Source organism: Peromyscus eremicus, chromosome 2 (assembly GCF_949786415.1).
Source record: "Peromyscus eremicus chromosome 2, PerEre_H2_v1, whole genome shotgun sequence".
Taxonomy (NCBI): Eukaryota; Metazoa; Chordata; class Mammalia; order Rodentia; family Cricetidae; genus Peromyscus; species Peromyscus eremicus.
Genome location: NC_081417.1, coordinates 56,557,754 through 56,573,940, shown reverse-complemented (window position 1 = coordinate 56,573,940; position 16,187 = coordinate 56,557,754). Strand labels below are relative to the sequence as shown.

General features: G+C 38.9%; 1 protein-coding gene across 1 annotated transcript in view; it reads left to right on the top strand.

Annotated features, from left to right (window-relative positions):
- Positions 1-16,187, top strand: part of Znf292 (zinc finger protein 292) — an 82,341-nt gene that overhangs the window by 26,270 nt on the left and 39,884 nt on the right. The window lies entirely within an intron of this gene.

The window sequence follows — 16,187 nt, the reverse complement described above, 5'->3', positions numbered from 1 at the left end:
AAGACCTCACAAGGACTCAGCCCTAGTTGAAGAGGTACAGTAGATGGCTGCCGAGGGAGGGAGGGTCAGTTTTCCCCAGGAGTGTGCGCCTAATAGTTTGCCCGTGCCAGAGTGGTCAGTCCTATACCCATGTACATATAGGGAATACTAATTAAACTCAGGAGCTTATATATGTATACATACAAGTATAGAAAAGGAGGATATGAACTTGAGAGGGTCATGAGAGCACACCAGTTGGCAGAGGAGAATGGGTATGATAAAAATACGTTGTACGTGTGGATTAAATCTTAAAGGAAAGTATAGTTTAGGGAAAAAGAATTTAGAGTACAAGGATCCTTAAAGAAGCAAGCCCAGTGCCGTGGCTGTTGATTAGTCCTTTTCCCTCCCCAACCCTTTTTACAAGTTGTGTCTCTCACTAGCCCAGGCCTCCTGCCTCAGCCATCCAAGTACTGGGTTGACCACAGTGAGCCACCACACATAGCATGATTATTTGTAGCTGTTTGAGTACACTCTAGCTCATCTGTTTCATTAAAAGCATGCACTCAGTTTCCTGCCCCTGCTCCCTAACTGTTCTCATTCAGTTACAGGCAAAAGTTCATGTGCTGATTAAAATTAGTTTGAAGCCTTTGACTTGTGTTACATTTTGTTAGTTCAGGATTCCAGGTGTATATTATCACTCTAATCTCTTCTAGTTATTATGTGACTTTGTAAATTACCTTTTACCTTTTGATTAAGTGGCATTGTGTTTACTTTGTGATCTTATCTTTTATGATTTATTCCAATATACATCTACAGTTTCTAGACTCAGGTCAAATGATAGTCATAGGACTACTCTACAGTTTAACCACAAAATACTGTTCTTAAACTTACTATTCTCTCTTTTTTAGGATTTCATACATGAGTATGCTGTATTAGCATCCTTTCCACGTTCCTTCTGTTCCCCACTTTTATGTCCCCTCAACTACTCCTCTCCAATTCCTCACCTTCTCTTCTATATCACATATTTATAGAAGTATGTATGTGTGTGTAGCTTACTCAATAGTGAGCACAGCAGTGCTGCCTTTATTTGCATGTGTTTAGATCTAAGCTTCTAGGACTGGAGAAATTAAACCAACAACAACGAAAACTGCCGGATTGTTCCCCCTTTATAGCCATTGCCTGTAGCTCTTCATGTAGGAGTGGAGCCTTGTGAGATTTTTTCCTTCATCTGTGTTGATGTGTCATAGGTTTTCTGCAGGCATGTATTGTCGAGAGTTCATGGGAGCACCATCCTTGTCCAGAAGAAACTATCATTGCAGCAGTTTCCCAGTCCTCCAGTTCTTAGAATATTTCTGCCCTGTCTTCCATGATGTACTCCCTGAGCCTTAGGTATAGTATACTGTTTGTGTTATAGATGCCCTAATTGAAGATGGCCACCTCACTGTTGCTTACTCTCTGAATTTAGACCAGTTGAGGAGTAAGTCTCCATCAGCTGCAGAAGAAATTTCTTTGATATGTGAGAGTTGCACTTATCTATGGGTATAACAATGAGTACTTAGAAGTTATTTGAAAACTGTATTACTTTAGCAATGTGATAACAATAGGTTCTCCTTTAGTGCCTATGACTCTTCCAGCTGTGGGCCCTTGTCTAGGTTTATAGTTCCAGGCATAGGTTCCCTCTAGTTGACTGGTCTTTAGGTCCAATTAGATAGCTTTTGTTGCCCCAAAGTGGTTGTGTTGTGCCCGCGGGTATGTCTTACCAGTGGCATCATTATTGTGGTTCTCATGGTTTCTTGGTAAGGTTTATCTCGGGCTTTGTTACTGGTTTTGGTAGGGTTTTGATTATTGTCCTCCCCACACACCCCATACACACTACTCTGAATAGGAGTAGAGAGTATTTCCTATTATTTCTTTCTAAGTATGTGTTTATTGGTATATAGGAAAGTTTTGCAGATTGATTTTGTTTACTGTCAATTTGCTCAAAATGTTTATCGTTTCTGGGAGTTTTCTGGTATAGTATTTTAATTTAACTGCTTTTTCAATTTGCATCACTTTAGTTTCCTTCTCTTGTTTCACTGCTCTAGGTAGGGCTTCAGGCACTATATTGAAAAGGAGTGGAGATAGTAGACCACTCTGTCTTGTTCCTGATTTAGTGGATATATTAGTAGGTTTTTCTATTGCTGTGATAAATGCCATGACAAACAGCAGTTTGGGGAGGAATGGGTTTATTTGCTTTACAAGTCCCTATTCACAGTCAGTCATTGAGAAAAGTGAGGGCAGGAATTTAAATATAGATCATGGAGGAACACTGCTTCCTGGTTTGTCCTGTCTACACACACACAAACAGCACAAAGAGATTGCTTTGATTTTTCTCCATTTGGGATGATACTGATGGTGGGTTTATTGTATTTAGCCTTTACTATGTGGAGAAATGCTTATTCTAGTCCTATTCTCTCTAGAACCTTTTTTGTTTGCTTGCTTGTTTTGCTTTGTTGTTAGTTTGTTTTTTCAAGACAGGGTTTCATCTGTGTAGCAGCCCAGACTATCCTGGAACTTGCTTTGTAGACCAGGTTGGCCTTGAACTCAGAGAGATCTGCCTGCCTCTGCCTCCCAGGTGCTGGCATTAAAGGCGTGCGCCTCCATGCCTGGCCTCCCTAGGACTTTTATCATGAAGATATGCTGGATTTTGTCAAGAGCCTTTTCTGTATCCATTGAGATGACCATATATTTTTTGTTTTTAAGTCCATTTATATGATTTATTATATTTATTGACTTATGTATGTATTAAACCATCCCTGCATCCTTGGACAAAAGCCAGCTTGATTATGGTGGATGATCTTTTTGATATATGCCTGTATTTGTTTCCAAGTATTTTGTTGAGAAATTTTGCATATTTTGTATATATATTCTTCATAGGTACTGGCCTGTACTCACATTCCCCTCCCCCTTTCCTGTTTCTTTACCTGGTTTTGGTATTAAAGCTTTATAGAAGGAGTTGCAGAATGACTTTGGGAGTGCTCCTTCTGTTTCTATTGTTTTGTTGTTTCATAATTTAAGAAGTATTGGTTAAAAAAAAAGTATTGGTTATAGCTCTTGAATTCTGCTATGAATCCATCAGGACTTGGGCATTTGCTCAGTCAGAAAAGTTTTTTTCTTACTGTTTCAAAATTCTTATTATGGGTACAGTTAAGTTGTTGGTCTCTTTGTTTAATTTTGGTGGTTTGGATGTATCTAGCAATTTCCTTGAGGTTTTCTAATGTAAAGCATTTCCTTATAATTTACTAAATTTGTTGTCTATTGTAATGTTTCCCTGTTCATCTCTAACTTTATTGACTTGGCGTCCCCAACTCCTCCCCCTTTCGGTTATTTCAGCTGAAGACTATCAGTCTTGTTTGGTTTCTTTTGAAAGAACCAGATCTCTTTAGAGTCATGATTTTTGGTTTTTTCTATTTTCATTAATTTATGCCCTGGTTTCTGTTATTTCTTTCTATCTACCGGATCTGGGTTTGATTTGTTCTTGTTTTTCCAGCCTCTTCAGGTGCATCATTAAGCCATTTGTGCTTCCTCCTTCTCTTTTTTTCCAGTGTAGGCACCCAGACTACAGTTTCCCTTTAGGACTGCTTTAGTGTGTCCCACAGATGTTGGTCTGGCATGTTTTCATTTCAGATTTCCTCTTTCATTTCTTGTTTGGTCCAGTCATCTTTCAGTTGTGTGTTGTTTAGTCTTCATGAGTTTGTACTTTCTAGAGATTTTTTTTGCTCTTGATTTTGAGATGGATTGCATTATGGTCAGGTTTTTTTTTTTTTCAGTTTTTCTCTATTTGTTAAGATTTGTTTTGTGTCCCAGTATGTGGTCTATTTTGATGAATAAAAAGATAGGTATTTTTTTGGAATTTGGGTGAAAGATTTTTTAGATACCTGTTAGGTCCATTTGATTGAACAAGGCCAATTAATTTGTATGTTTCTCTGTTTTTTGTCCAGGTGACTGTCCATTGGAGAAATTGGGATTATTGAAACCACCTACTGTTAATTAATATGGGATTAATCTGTATCCTGAAGTCCAGTAGAATGGTTTTTATGAAATTGGGTGTGCTAGAGTTTAGTGCACATGTTTAGGATTGTAGTGTCTTTCTAGTTAATTGTTCCCTTTTTGAGAATGAAATGTCCTGCTTTCTTTGTCTTAGTCACTTTCTGTTGCTGTGATAAAACACTGTGACCAAGGCAACTTGTAGAAGGTAGGGTTTATTCATGGCTTTACAGTTTCAAAGGGATAGAAGGCCATCATCATGACAGGTAGCATAACAGCTGGTAGGCAGAGAATTCACTGAGGTGTCAAGGACTTTGACACAGCCTACTCCCAGTGACAGACCTCCTCCAACAAGGCCACACCTCCTAATCCTTACCAAACAGCCACCACCTGAGGACTAAGTATTGAAATTCCCAGTACTTCGGTGGACATTTCATTCAAACTATCATACTCTTCCTACATATTTTGGTTTGAAGTCTATTTTGTTAGATATTATGATAGCAATACTTGTTTCCTGGTCCCATTTGCTTGGAATACTTTTTTTCCCCAACTTCTAAGTTGGTGCCTACCTTCAAAGATCAGCTTTTGAAAGCTCAGAGTCCACGCTCAGTGACACACCTCCTCCAACAAGACCACACTTCCTAATCCTTTCCAAATAGTTCCACCAACTGGGAATCAAGCATTAAAGCATGAGGGCCATTCTCATTCAAGCCGCCACAGTCAGAGATGCTTAGTGTTGACTGTCTGCTTGATGGGTTCTGGAATCACCTAGGAGACAAGCTTTGGGACACTCTGGAGGAATTGTTTAGATTTAGTTACCTTCTGGGCATGCCTGTGAGAGGGTTAATTACCTTAATTAGGTTTGTTAACTGGGCAGCACTTTTCCCTAGCTTGGATCCTGGACTTTTTAAAGAGGAGGAAGTGAGCTGACCTTGAGTACTCCTCACTCTTCTGCTTCCTGGCAATGGATGATGTGTGGCCATCTGCCGTCAGTTCCTGCCCCTAGGCCTGTTCCCACTATGATAGATTACCCTCAGACAGATCCAAAAAAATTCTTCTTCCCTAAATTGCTTTCTCTAGGTATTTTATCACAGCAGCAGGTACAGTAAGTATGGCCATTACCATTCATAGTAAAGTGAGGTAACTAGTGCATGGATTATTGTATATGTCTTTGCATTTTATATTTTCTAACACCTCAATCCTATAGGGTGTAGATTTCATCTTTTTCCCAACTTTTCTCAAAAAAAAAGGGGGGGGGGCTGGGCTTGGTGGCTCAGTTTGTAATCATAGTATTCCAAAAGATAGAAGCAGGAGAATCAGGATTTCAAGAATTCAAAATTAACCTTGGCTACATGAGACCCCCCCCCCAAAAAAAAAAAACAACAACAAACAAAAACAGAACAGAAGAGGCAACACATAAGTAAGAAATTTATGTTTTGCTCATAGTTTGTTGAAACGACTTTGGAGTGTTTGTTTATTTGTTTTTTAAGTATATGAGTCTGATGAGATGGCTCAGTGCTTAAGAGTGCTTGCTGCTCTTTCAGAGGACCTGAGTTTGGGTCCTAGCACCCAAGAAGCTCACAGTTGCATATAATTCCAGTTCCAGGGGTGTGCCATTTACTTTTGCCCTCTGTGGTCACTTGCATACATGCACATGCTCATAAAATAAAATTAAAAATTAATTTTAAAATTTAGCAAAAATGTCAGTATAAGCACCACATATATACATATCTCTCCAAAGATTGCATCATTTTCAGCTTGCAAATATTTTAAGTTGTGACTGTGTTATAGCCTGCTATAATCAGAGTTGTTAGGGTCAGAGCCTGGACCTTGACATCCCTAACAGTCTAGGGGTAACCATGCCTCCTCAAAAGGCCCAGTTAGACAGACAAATGGTGAAAAGGAGAGGAAGGAGATTTATTCAATATGTCCACATTGGGAAGATCAACAAAGAGGTCCAGTCTGTCTTCAGGACATGAGGTTAAGATGAAATAGAGAAATAGGTATGCACAATTAGGCAGTCTTGGTCAAGGTGTGATCTCCTCCATCAGAATTGTCTGGGCTATGTCTCCAGCAAAGTGGTCTGACAAGTTGTCAAAGCTGAGTGGAAATCTCTTTCCAGCAGACAAACTCCTCTTTCTATTTGGCAGTAGGTTGGCAAGCATTTCCTTCTCCCAGCAATGAGAAATCCCAATTTTGTGGGGTCCATTATGTCAGCAGTCTGATAGTCGATAGGAGGAGCACAAGTGTCTCTTTAGTTTATGATACCTGCCACGACATCAGTTTGGATCTGAGTACTCTGATTTCTTCAGTCCATGACTTAGAATTACATTTAAAATTACCCTTTATTGGTAGAAGTATTCTTTTTGTTAATAGTATATAATCTTATTGCATTGTATTCAAGGAACATGAGAGATAGTCCAACAATGGCTGCTGCATACTGGAGAGGCCAAGGATCCTGTAGTTACTCTATCCAGGAGGTTGATGTTTCAGCATTCCCAACTGGTGCTGAAGGCCTGGAGGATTCATGCAGAGCTAACCATAGCTGGACACAGTGCAGAGATCAACCAGCTGTGGGGAGCCCATCCTCAATGGTTACATTGATATCACAGCTCCTGCATTTGTGGTTCAGGGAACATCACAGAAGAGGAGTCGGAAAGATTTTCAAAGCCAGAATATGAAGAAGTCTGCTGTGACACAGTCTCTCCTAGAAATGGCTGCATAGACAAGACTGGAACAATGGCAGTGTCATGTACATGTTAATGTGGAAGGGGAACTAGTTATATGAGGTCCCACCTCTAGACAAAGAACTATAGGCAATTAATGACTGCTGGGAGGAGGAGAATTAGCTTCTCACAGAGAGGGCTGCTTTGGTTATACAATGCAAAGTGGTCAGCCCTGCCTGAAGTCATACACACAACAAAAACAGACTCAGCAGGCGGTATTTATATGTTTGTGCATACGTGTGTGCATGTATATGTGTGTATACACATACACACACGTATGTATGTTGCAATAATAAAAAGAGGCTAACAAATGGGGGAGGGGATGATCTGGTAGGGGTAGAGGGAAGACAAGGAAGAGGGTAAATGATCTAATTCTATTTTAATTAAAATGTATTTTAAGAAATGTATTTTAATTACAATGTATTAAAATACAATTTCAAATTGTATGGAAATATTTTCCTTCATTTTTAATGTGGTGCTAGACGTTCCCTTCGCCTTCAGTGTTGCTCTGAGGAGACTGCCACTCCTCCTCTGTCAGACTTTGATCATCTCTCCCTGAGTTCTGAATCTGTGGAATAGTATCTCGGTGCATCTTTCTTTCAGTAATCATGCTGAGTATCCTAGTGGGTCTTTTTATTCTCTAAATTCATGTCCTTCTAGGAAATTAACTGGAATTAGCTTTTTTAATTTCGTTTGTCTATTCTGACCTGGAACTCCTGTCATTTTTTACTGGGATAATTTAACCTAAGGAAAGCTGACAAGAAACAAACCAAACTAAAGCTGGGCATTCAAAATTGAGAGTAAGCCTCCATGTGTGATTTATGTGGGAGCTGGGTAGCAGGCTTCAAAAGAGTTAAAACATAACAAAACACAACAACAACAACAAAACCCCAAGAACCAACAAGGAAAAGGTACTAGATTCTTTTCCTCATATAATATGTCCTGGCCACAAGTTTCTCCTCCCTCCACTCTTCCCAGCACCCTCCCACCCTCTCTCTCCCCCCAGATCCACTCCTCCTCCGTTTCCTCTTTAGAAAAGAGCAGGCAAGAAACCACAGGCAAACAGGACAAAACAAGACAGAATAAAACAAGGCGAAATCCCCCATATTGAGGCTGGCCAAGGCAACCAACCCATTGGGAGGAAATGAGTCCCAAGAGCAGGTCAGAGTCAGAGACACACCAGCTCCCATTGTTAGGAGTCCCACAGAAACACCAAGCTAACAATCATAACATACATGCAGAGGACCTGGTGCAGGCCCATGCAGCCCCCATGCATGCTGCTTCAGGCTCTGTGAGCCCGTGTGAGCCCTGCTCAGTGGATTTGGTGGAATAATCTGTTAGAATGACTCACAGAAGTCAGGAAAATGCTAACCATTCTAGACTGTTGATAAAGGACACAGGTCCAGAGGATGAGGCTTAGGGGCTTTCCTGTTCCTGTGGAGGTGAAGTATGCCAACCCTTTGAATGTTAATGTTTAGTTTTGTTATATAAGCATGGTTCATTAACTCGTAGGTCATTAGAGATTAAACTTAATTCTTAACTCTTTTCCTTTCCTCAGAAGCTTGGGCCGAGTGGGGCCGAAAGTCCCAATCCAATTGTGACACGGTCATCCTATTGACCAGTCTCCATCCTGAAGTTACTAAGATGCTCCTCAGCCAAAAGAAAGACACTTCAAATAGATATCAAGGATTTTAGAAGTTCTGTGCTAGAAACTGAAGATAGAAACCAGGGATGGGGTCACTCCGTAGCTGAACGCCTCTGGCAGGAGCTTGAAAGACTGACAATTTAGCAGCCCTCTTACAGAATGCTTGTAGCATTGAATTTCCAGTTTTCTTGGCTTTTTGTTTCATGTTGGTTACCTAGGAACTAATGCCAGTTCATAATTGCTCCAGTCAGTCCCCATGTAGAGTTCTTTATAACTAATAAGAATTCTGCAAGAAAAGTGAATCAGATTGGAAGCAGTGGCTGAGCCATCTAGGAACTAAAACAGCAGCCTCACCTCATTTTCTGTCCTGCCCAGTGAGAGCCCCCTTCCTCAAAATTGCATTTAAAAAGACCTGCACTCCCTTAGAGAATGCCTTGAGAGTAGCTTTGTGTAGAAACATGAATCCCCTCTCTCCTAGCATCTGTGTTACTCCCTTCATTACTAGGTAAGGAAGGGGTTGATCCAGTGGTACATATCTATAATCCCAGCTCCAGGTAAGCCAAGGCAGGGGGATTTTATGGGTTTGAAGCTAACCTAGTTTATATTAACAAAACCCTGTCTGTGGGGAAAAAAAACACAAATGTGAAAACACATCGCCCCAACCCCACCCTGCCCCCAGCAATCAAACCAAGCAACTGTCTATGTTTATATTTCTGCGTATTTCCAATTTGGGTGGAGATCCAGAAGTTAGCTGATGGGTTCTATCCCCACAGAACATGTTACACCATGAAGGTTTAAGTTTAATGGGACAGTGAGATGAGGTGAGGTGAGGTTGGGTCTTTCTCCTTCAGGATACCCTCTCTTGTTTGTTTGAGCAGAGGCTACCTGGATTGATTTGCACGTGTGATTAAATGTGTATTCAACGTTGAAGCACAGAAGCCACCCTCTGTGGAAATCTTCTACATTAGAAAGACATTTAGAGTCCCTTATTAGCATAACTAAAGACTTTGGGAGAGTTTTTAATAACTGGTGATTTAACAGCTAGGCCTTAAAGCTGCCTGTGTACTTTCTGGTGCTGGTGTCTCCATCTCTTTATTCAATGAGGAAGAGAAACATTTTTCTTTAATAGTTCCAATGAGGTCCATTTGAAATACTTTCTTAACTGAATTATGAGTGATGAATTTTTTAGTTCAAAAACCCCTCATTATTACAAATATTGCTTCTACCTTATAATCATTCTTTAATATCTTTAAATTGGTCTTATTAAATATCTTTAAATTGGTATTGTATGTGGGGTCTGCAGAAATGGTAACACTTATCAAAATAATTTTACATACTATTTTAACATTAAAATAGTATGTCTTCACTCTTCATATGTGAACATAAGTATTCTCTTAAATTCTTCATCCCATGCCTGTGAACTCTTGCTTGCTCAAGTGTCTTTTAAGCAATTTCTATTTGAGAGGATGGTATTTTTGACTGGAGAAGAAAGGCTATTGCCCTATTTTACTTTATTTCCAGTATAAATAAAATGTTTATTATCATGCTTTCTAATACCATTTTGCTTATAAGTTGTATTTCTTTAGAACTTAATTAAATGAAATCAGTGAAAATAGCTGCTCATATTTATTTGTTTACTTACTTATTTGTTTGTTTGTTTGTTTGTTTTTTGAGACAGGGTTTCTCTGTGTAGTTTTGGTGCCTGTCCTGGATCTCGCTCTGTAAACCAGGCTGGCCTCAAACTCACAGAGATCTGCCTGGCTCTGGCTCCCAAGTGCTGGGATTAAAGGCATGCGCCACTGCCACTTGGCTTCTCATATATTTTTTTTTTTTTAAAGATTTATTTATTTAGTATGTATACAGTGTTCTGCCTGCATATATGTCTGCAGGCCAGAAGAGGGCACCAGATCTCATTACAGATGGTTGTGAGCCACCATGTGGTTGCTGGGAATTGAACTCAGGACCTTTGGAAGAGCAAGCAGTGCTCTTAACCTCTGAGCCATCTCTCCAGCCCCCGGCTTCTCATATTTTGTAAGGTTACTTTAATCACATGTATCAACCAGTGCACACAGATATATGTCAAAATATTAAGCATTAGAATTTATAATATATTAATAAAATACAAAAATAATTTTCATTAAGGAAACTGTATAGAACTTACATTACTTATATTAAAGTTTAATCTACAAATTCATTTTTTATTGAAATGTATGTTCTCTTTTCCCTAGAAGGTCCTCTGTTATTAAAATTTATAAAGTCAGTAAGAAAGTTAAGTAAAATAACATATAAGACTGACTTTTTAAATTTTTTTAGGTACTGTGCCAATGTAAGCCAGGAAAAATGTTTTAACAAGTAAATAAAAATGGGGAAGTTGACAAATACAGAACCAGGTGAACAGCCACCATCTATTCTGTCCAGGAGTGAATGGATCCAGCTGTCTGACCCCCTCTCTCTCTCTCTCCTGTTAATTCTTTTAAGTGATCACATACTCAGATCAGAAGCCACGCCTGTTGGAGTCCACAGAGGCTATCTAGTGAGACCTTACTCAGGGTTGGAGAATCTGAGCTTGCTTTACCCAGCAGGGCTGCATAATGGGATGATTTGACCCTGGCCGTGGTTACCAGGAGTTTGGAAATGTGTATACTTGGCTGTACAGTGTGCTTTCATCTTGCAAGGGGGAGGTATTTTACCCTTGGCTTATAAAAAGTCCTTTGGAATAAAGGAAGAGGATGTTGGGTATTGACCCAGGCCCACCCGAAGCTATCCTGTGTTTCTGTCTTCTCTTTGGCTAGTTCTCTTTATCATTTCTCAATTCATCTCTCCTCCACCTAAGAACTTTTCAAAAGGTGGGAGCTGGACTTCCACACACACACCCTAAGGCTTATCCTCAAACTTGATTGGAGTGAATTCCCACTACAAATTGCCTCATTCCTGATTGAATTGTGATAAACTGATCTAATTCTGCTACTTATTTTATTCTTCTGCATGGACCACCCATGGAAGTTTGCTGTAGCCAGACTTGATAAAAAGAAGCACTTAGAACGATTGCGGCTAATGGGACCTTGGAGAGGGTAATCGGGAATCCAGGCTGAACTTGAGCCATTCTATATCTGACTAATTACCTGAAAGTGTTTCTCTGTGCATTGCAGCAACAAGGGCAGCACAGCAGTAGCAGCATGCGCAGAGGGTGGTGAACACACCTGTCTGTAGAGAAGGAAGGGGGCGGGGCATCTGAGGAGGCGGGGCAGTGGTAGTCCTAATTCCGCTTTACAAGTAAGGGAACAGAACATGGTAGTTAAGCTTGTTTTAGAATTTACCCTCTCTCCCCCAATATAGCAATGTTTATTCCAGAAAATATACTTTAATAGTACAAAAATGTAATCCAACTCTGTGTGTATCAAGGGTACGTTTTCAGAAAATGGCTATTCAAATTTTCAAATACAAAGTAACACTTCGTTTTCCTGATTTTTCTTTCTTCCTTAAGTAATAATGATATTTATTCATGTATTTGCTTTAAAAATAAGTAATGTATGGATAACTTTGCTTATATAACTTTCCAAGAAAATGTATGACTTAATGCTAAAATAAAATTGACTCATAGCCATTAATATTGCCTAATTTGGGCATTTGTATGACTTGTCTTCACTTCACAACTTTTGAAATGAAATTTCATTACTTATAAAAACTTAACCTGAACACTTTAAAGTTGAGATAAAGACAAGATACAGTTTATGAAAACTATAACATGTGAATTAGTACGCATTGAGAGTGCTGTGGCTTCAAATAGAAGCTAAACATTCCTTTTACTAACTTCGACTAGAATTAGGAGTTCATTATAACATATAACCTTGATGCCGTCCAGAAAATTCCCTCTTCTGTGAGTAAGGCAAGCCTATTCTATCTAATAGACATTCACAGATGTGATCACAAGACCTATCACATAACTTATACTCTGTCTAGTAGTATGTAAAATTTTATTATTATACTTTAGCTAGATGCTGTATGATATTAATTACGTCTGTTTTGCTTTAGTAAATGTAAAACTCAATTATCAACCTTGAAATTATTTTATATGAATAATTATATCAAACATTGAAGATTATCTAGACTCTAAAATATTTGCTTTACATTAAAGTGAGTTGAAGAACAGTTTGTGGCTTAAAATGTTACCTAGATTATTCATTAAACAAAAGTAAGTGACATGGTCACAATTGTGTGTTAATTTGGTATAACTGTATTATAAGGGAAAGTTTCTTCAAACTTAGATATTTAACATGTTAGCTGAGAAATAATGAACTGTACAAATTACCTGATTCAAATATAAAATATATAGAATAATTTACAAGTTAGTGTATCCATGAGTTTTATCCATACTGCATTATGTAATAACTTCCTTTGAATATGGAAAGTATTTGAGTCAAACATCTGAATACTCATTTAAGTAAAAAGTGGAACCTATGTCATATTTTGTTATCAAATGAGCTTATTTAAAACAATTTTTTATTTTCTTTTGGCCCTAGAAATAAACTTCATTTAAAAAAAACTGTCAAAATGCTTAATAAAAGTATAATTAAGAGGGGAGGGAATGGAAGGGCAGGAGGGAGGGGAAATGCCAGACGGGATATAAAATAAACGAAAAAATTTAATTAATAAAAAGAAAAAAGCATAATTAACTATAAAAAAAACTGCTGAGGACCATGGAAGAAAACACAGTACTCCAAAGGAAAGGACAGCAGAGTTGTACTTTAAAAATCTCTTTCCTTATTAATAAAGTTTTATTTTGTTTTAATTACTAAAGTTTTAATTTTAATTTCTTACATCATTTCCACATTTCCCTGTCCCCTCAAATTTCTGACCTCCTCTTATTGAATAATTATTGTTACATAGTTATGTGTGCACATGAGCACACATGTATATGTAAATACAACTTGTCCATTTAGTGTTGCTAATATGTACCTATGTTTAGGCCTGACCTCTTGGGACTGGACAATCTGTCAGGTGGCTTGTCCCAGGAGAAGACTGATTCTTCCTCTCAGCAGCATTAAGTACCTGTAGCTCTTTGTCCAAGGCTGGAGCTTTTGCCATTTCTCCCGTTTTTTATTGGTATGTCAGTTGGTATTGTCATTTCTAGTCTTGTCTGGGCAGCTGTACTGTTGAGATTTCATGGGTGTAGTTTCCCTGTTGTATATAGACGGGTCTCAGACAGCATGGTTCTCTGGCTGCTAAAATCTTCCAGTGTTCCTTGAGCCTTGTAGGGTAGTTGTTCTCTGCATTTGACCAGTTGCAGATGATGTACTGTGGTGATAGATGCGTGTGTGGTGAGAGATTTTAAGTATTTAAAATGCAGTTAGGAATTACACAAATTTAGGAAAGTAGGCAGTAGATTCCTCTTTAGGGTACATGACCTCACCAGCCACAGAATATGACTAGGTTTACAGCACTCAACATGAATTTAGTCCTATTGAGTGGTTCTTAAGTCTAATTAATTAGGCAGCTGTTGATTATACGCAAGATTATAGGTGGCACTATTGTACCTTTGGGGATATCTTGCCTTGATGGCCATTGTGGTTCATAGTCTTTACAGCTAGATAAGAATATTGTTTGTTTTCTGTCTGTCAGCTTGCATAGCATCTTTAAATAGTATGAGACTAGAATTCAGGGAGGAGGCTTCCAGGTCAGTTTCAGTTTGATTTCCTCCAAGTACTGTGTTCAAAGTGTGTGGTGTCTTCATTAGTAGGGTCTTAGCTGCAAGTTGTGGGAGGCAATCTAGAATGGCAGTAGCCTGCATTGCTTTGGGAGTTTCTTGGACTCCTGACCAACAACTCAAAGAGAGGCACTGGGGTTTTTATTAGATAGGCTCTGACTCTTGGGGGCAGCATTATCCCTCCAAGTGGTGCAACTTCATTTAAACTCTGTGTGTGTGTGTGTGTGTGTGTGTGTGTGTGTGTGTGTGTGTGTGTGTATTATGTGCGTGTATATACATACATACATACATATGTAAACTCTAGCCTTTTCAAACATCTTTAGTGTTAGTTATCCCTTTAACCCCCCTCTTCAGGTAGCCCACCCCCACTTTCTTCTGTTTTCATATAGTACCCATGTTAAACTCTCCTCCTCTCCCTTGGTCCCTCTCTACTTTAGTGGTTTCTGCAGTTACTCCAGGTTATATCCACATTTGTAAAGATTTGGAGCTAGGGTCCACAAATGAGAAAGAAGGTATGGAATTTGTCTTTTTGATCTGGGTGACCTCCCTCAGTATATTTCCTAGTTCTGTCCATTTTCCTGCAAATTTCAATTCTTTACAGCTGAGTAAATAATCCATTGTGTTTACATACTACATTTTATTTGTTCATTTATCTGATGAAGGACATGTAGGCTGTTTTCCATTTTCTGGCTATTGTGAATAGAGCAGCAAAGAACATGGCCAAGCAAGTATCTGTGGAATAAGATGTGAGTCATTTAGACCTACGCTGTGGAAGGGTATAGCTAGGTCATTTGATACATCTTGTAGATTTCTTTCTCCACACTGATTTCCATAGTGGCTGTACTAGTTTGCAAACCCACCAACCATATATCCTCACCATCATTTCTTGTCAGTTTTCTTGATCTTGGCCATTTTGACTGGGGTAAGATGAAATCTCAATATAGTCTTAATTTACTTTTCACTAATTGCTAGTAATGTTGAACACTTTTTTGAAAAGTTAACCACTTATTTCTTTTGAGAACTCTACAGATCTGTAGTCCCCGCCCCATCCCCATCCCCTTTTATTTTTGTCATTTATTATCTTGATTCTTTTTCAAGTTCTTTTGACTATCTTGGATATCAATTCTCAGACGTACTTAGTTGATTGTTCTTTAGCTTTTAGTTTAATGATGTCCCATTTGTCTTTTGTTGGCCTTAATTACTGGGCAAATGGAGTCCTGCTCAGCAAGTCTTTCCCTGCACCCATGTCTTTTTTCTTGTAGCAGTTTCAGAGTTTCAAGTACTGCATTGAATGAAGTCTTTGATCCTTTTTGAGTTGACTCTTGTGCTGTTTGATAGATAGGGGTCTAATTTCATCTTTCTGTGCGTGGTCACCCAGTTTTCCCAGTAGCATTTGTTGGCAATGACTGTCTTCTCCAGTGCATATATTGGACGTCTTTCCTATAGTTTTATGTGCCCATATTTGCTTCTTCTGTTTTTGTGCCAGTGCTATGCAGTTTTTATTACTATTGCTCAGTAACATATCTGGAATTGCAATTTCTCTAGCACTGTATTTGCTTAGTATTACTTTGGCCATCCTGGGTCTTTTGTTGTTACTTACGAATTTTAGGGATCCCCTCATTTCTGTGGAAAACGTCATGGGATTTTGATTGGAATTGCAGTCACTCTGTAAATTGCTTTTGGTAGAATGGCCATTTTCACAATGTTTTATTAGCTGAGCACGGGCTGTCTTTCCATCTTTTATCTTAAATCTCTTGATTTAAAGTTTTAATTGTAGAAGTCTCTCTCTCCTTAATTAGATTTATTCTTCCCCCCACCCACTCCTTTGAGGCTGTTATAAATGGGAGCGTGCCCATGATATTCTCATTCATATTCATTCTCTCTCTCTCTCTCTCTCTCTCTCTCTCTCTCTCTCTCTCCAGGATTTCTCTGTGTAGCCCTGGCTGTCCTGGAACCTGCTTTGTATACCAGGCTGGCCTTGAGCTCACTACCTGCCTGTGCCTCCCAAGTGCTGGGATTAAAGTCATGCACCACCACTGCCCAGCTTGAATTTTTCTTTCTTTATGATGTTGTTGGCTGTGGATTTGTCATATATAGCTTCTATTTT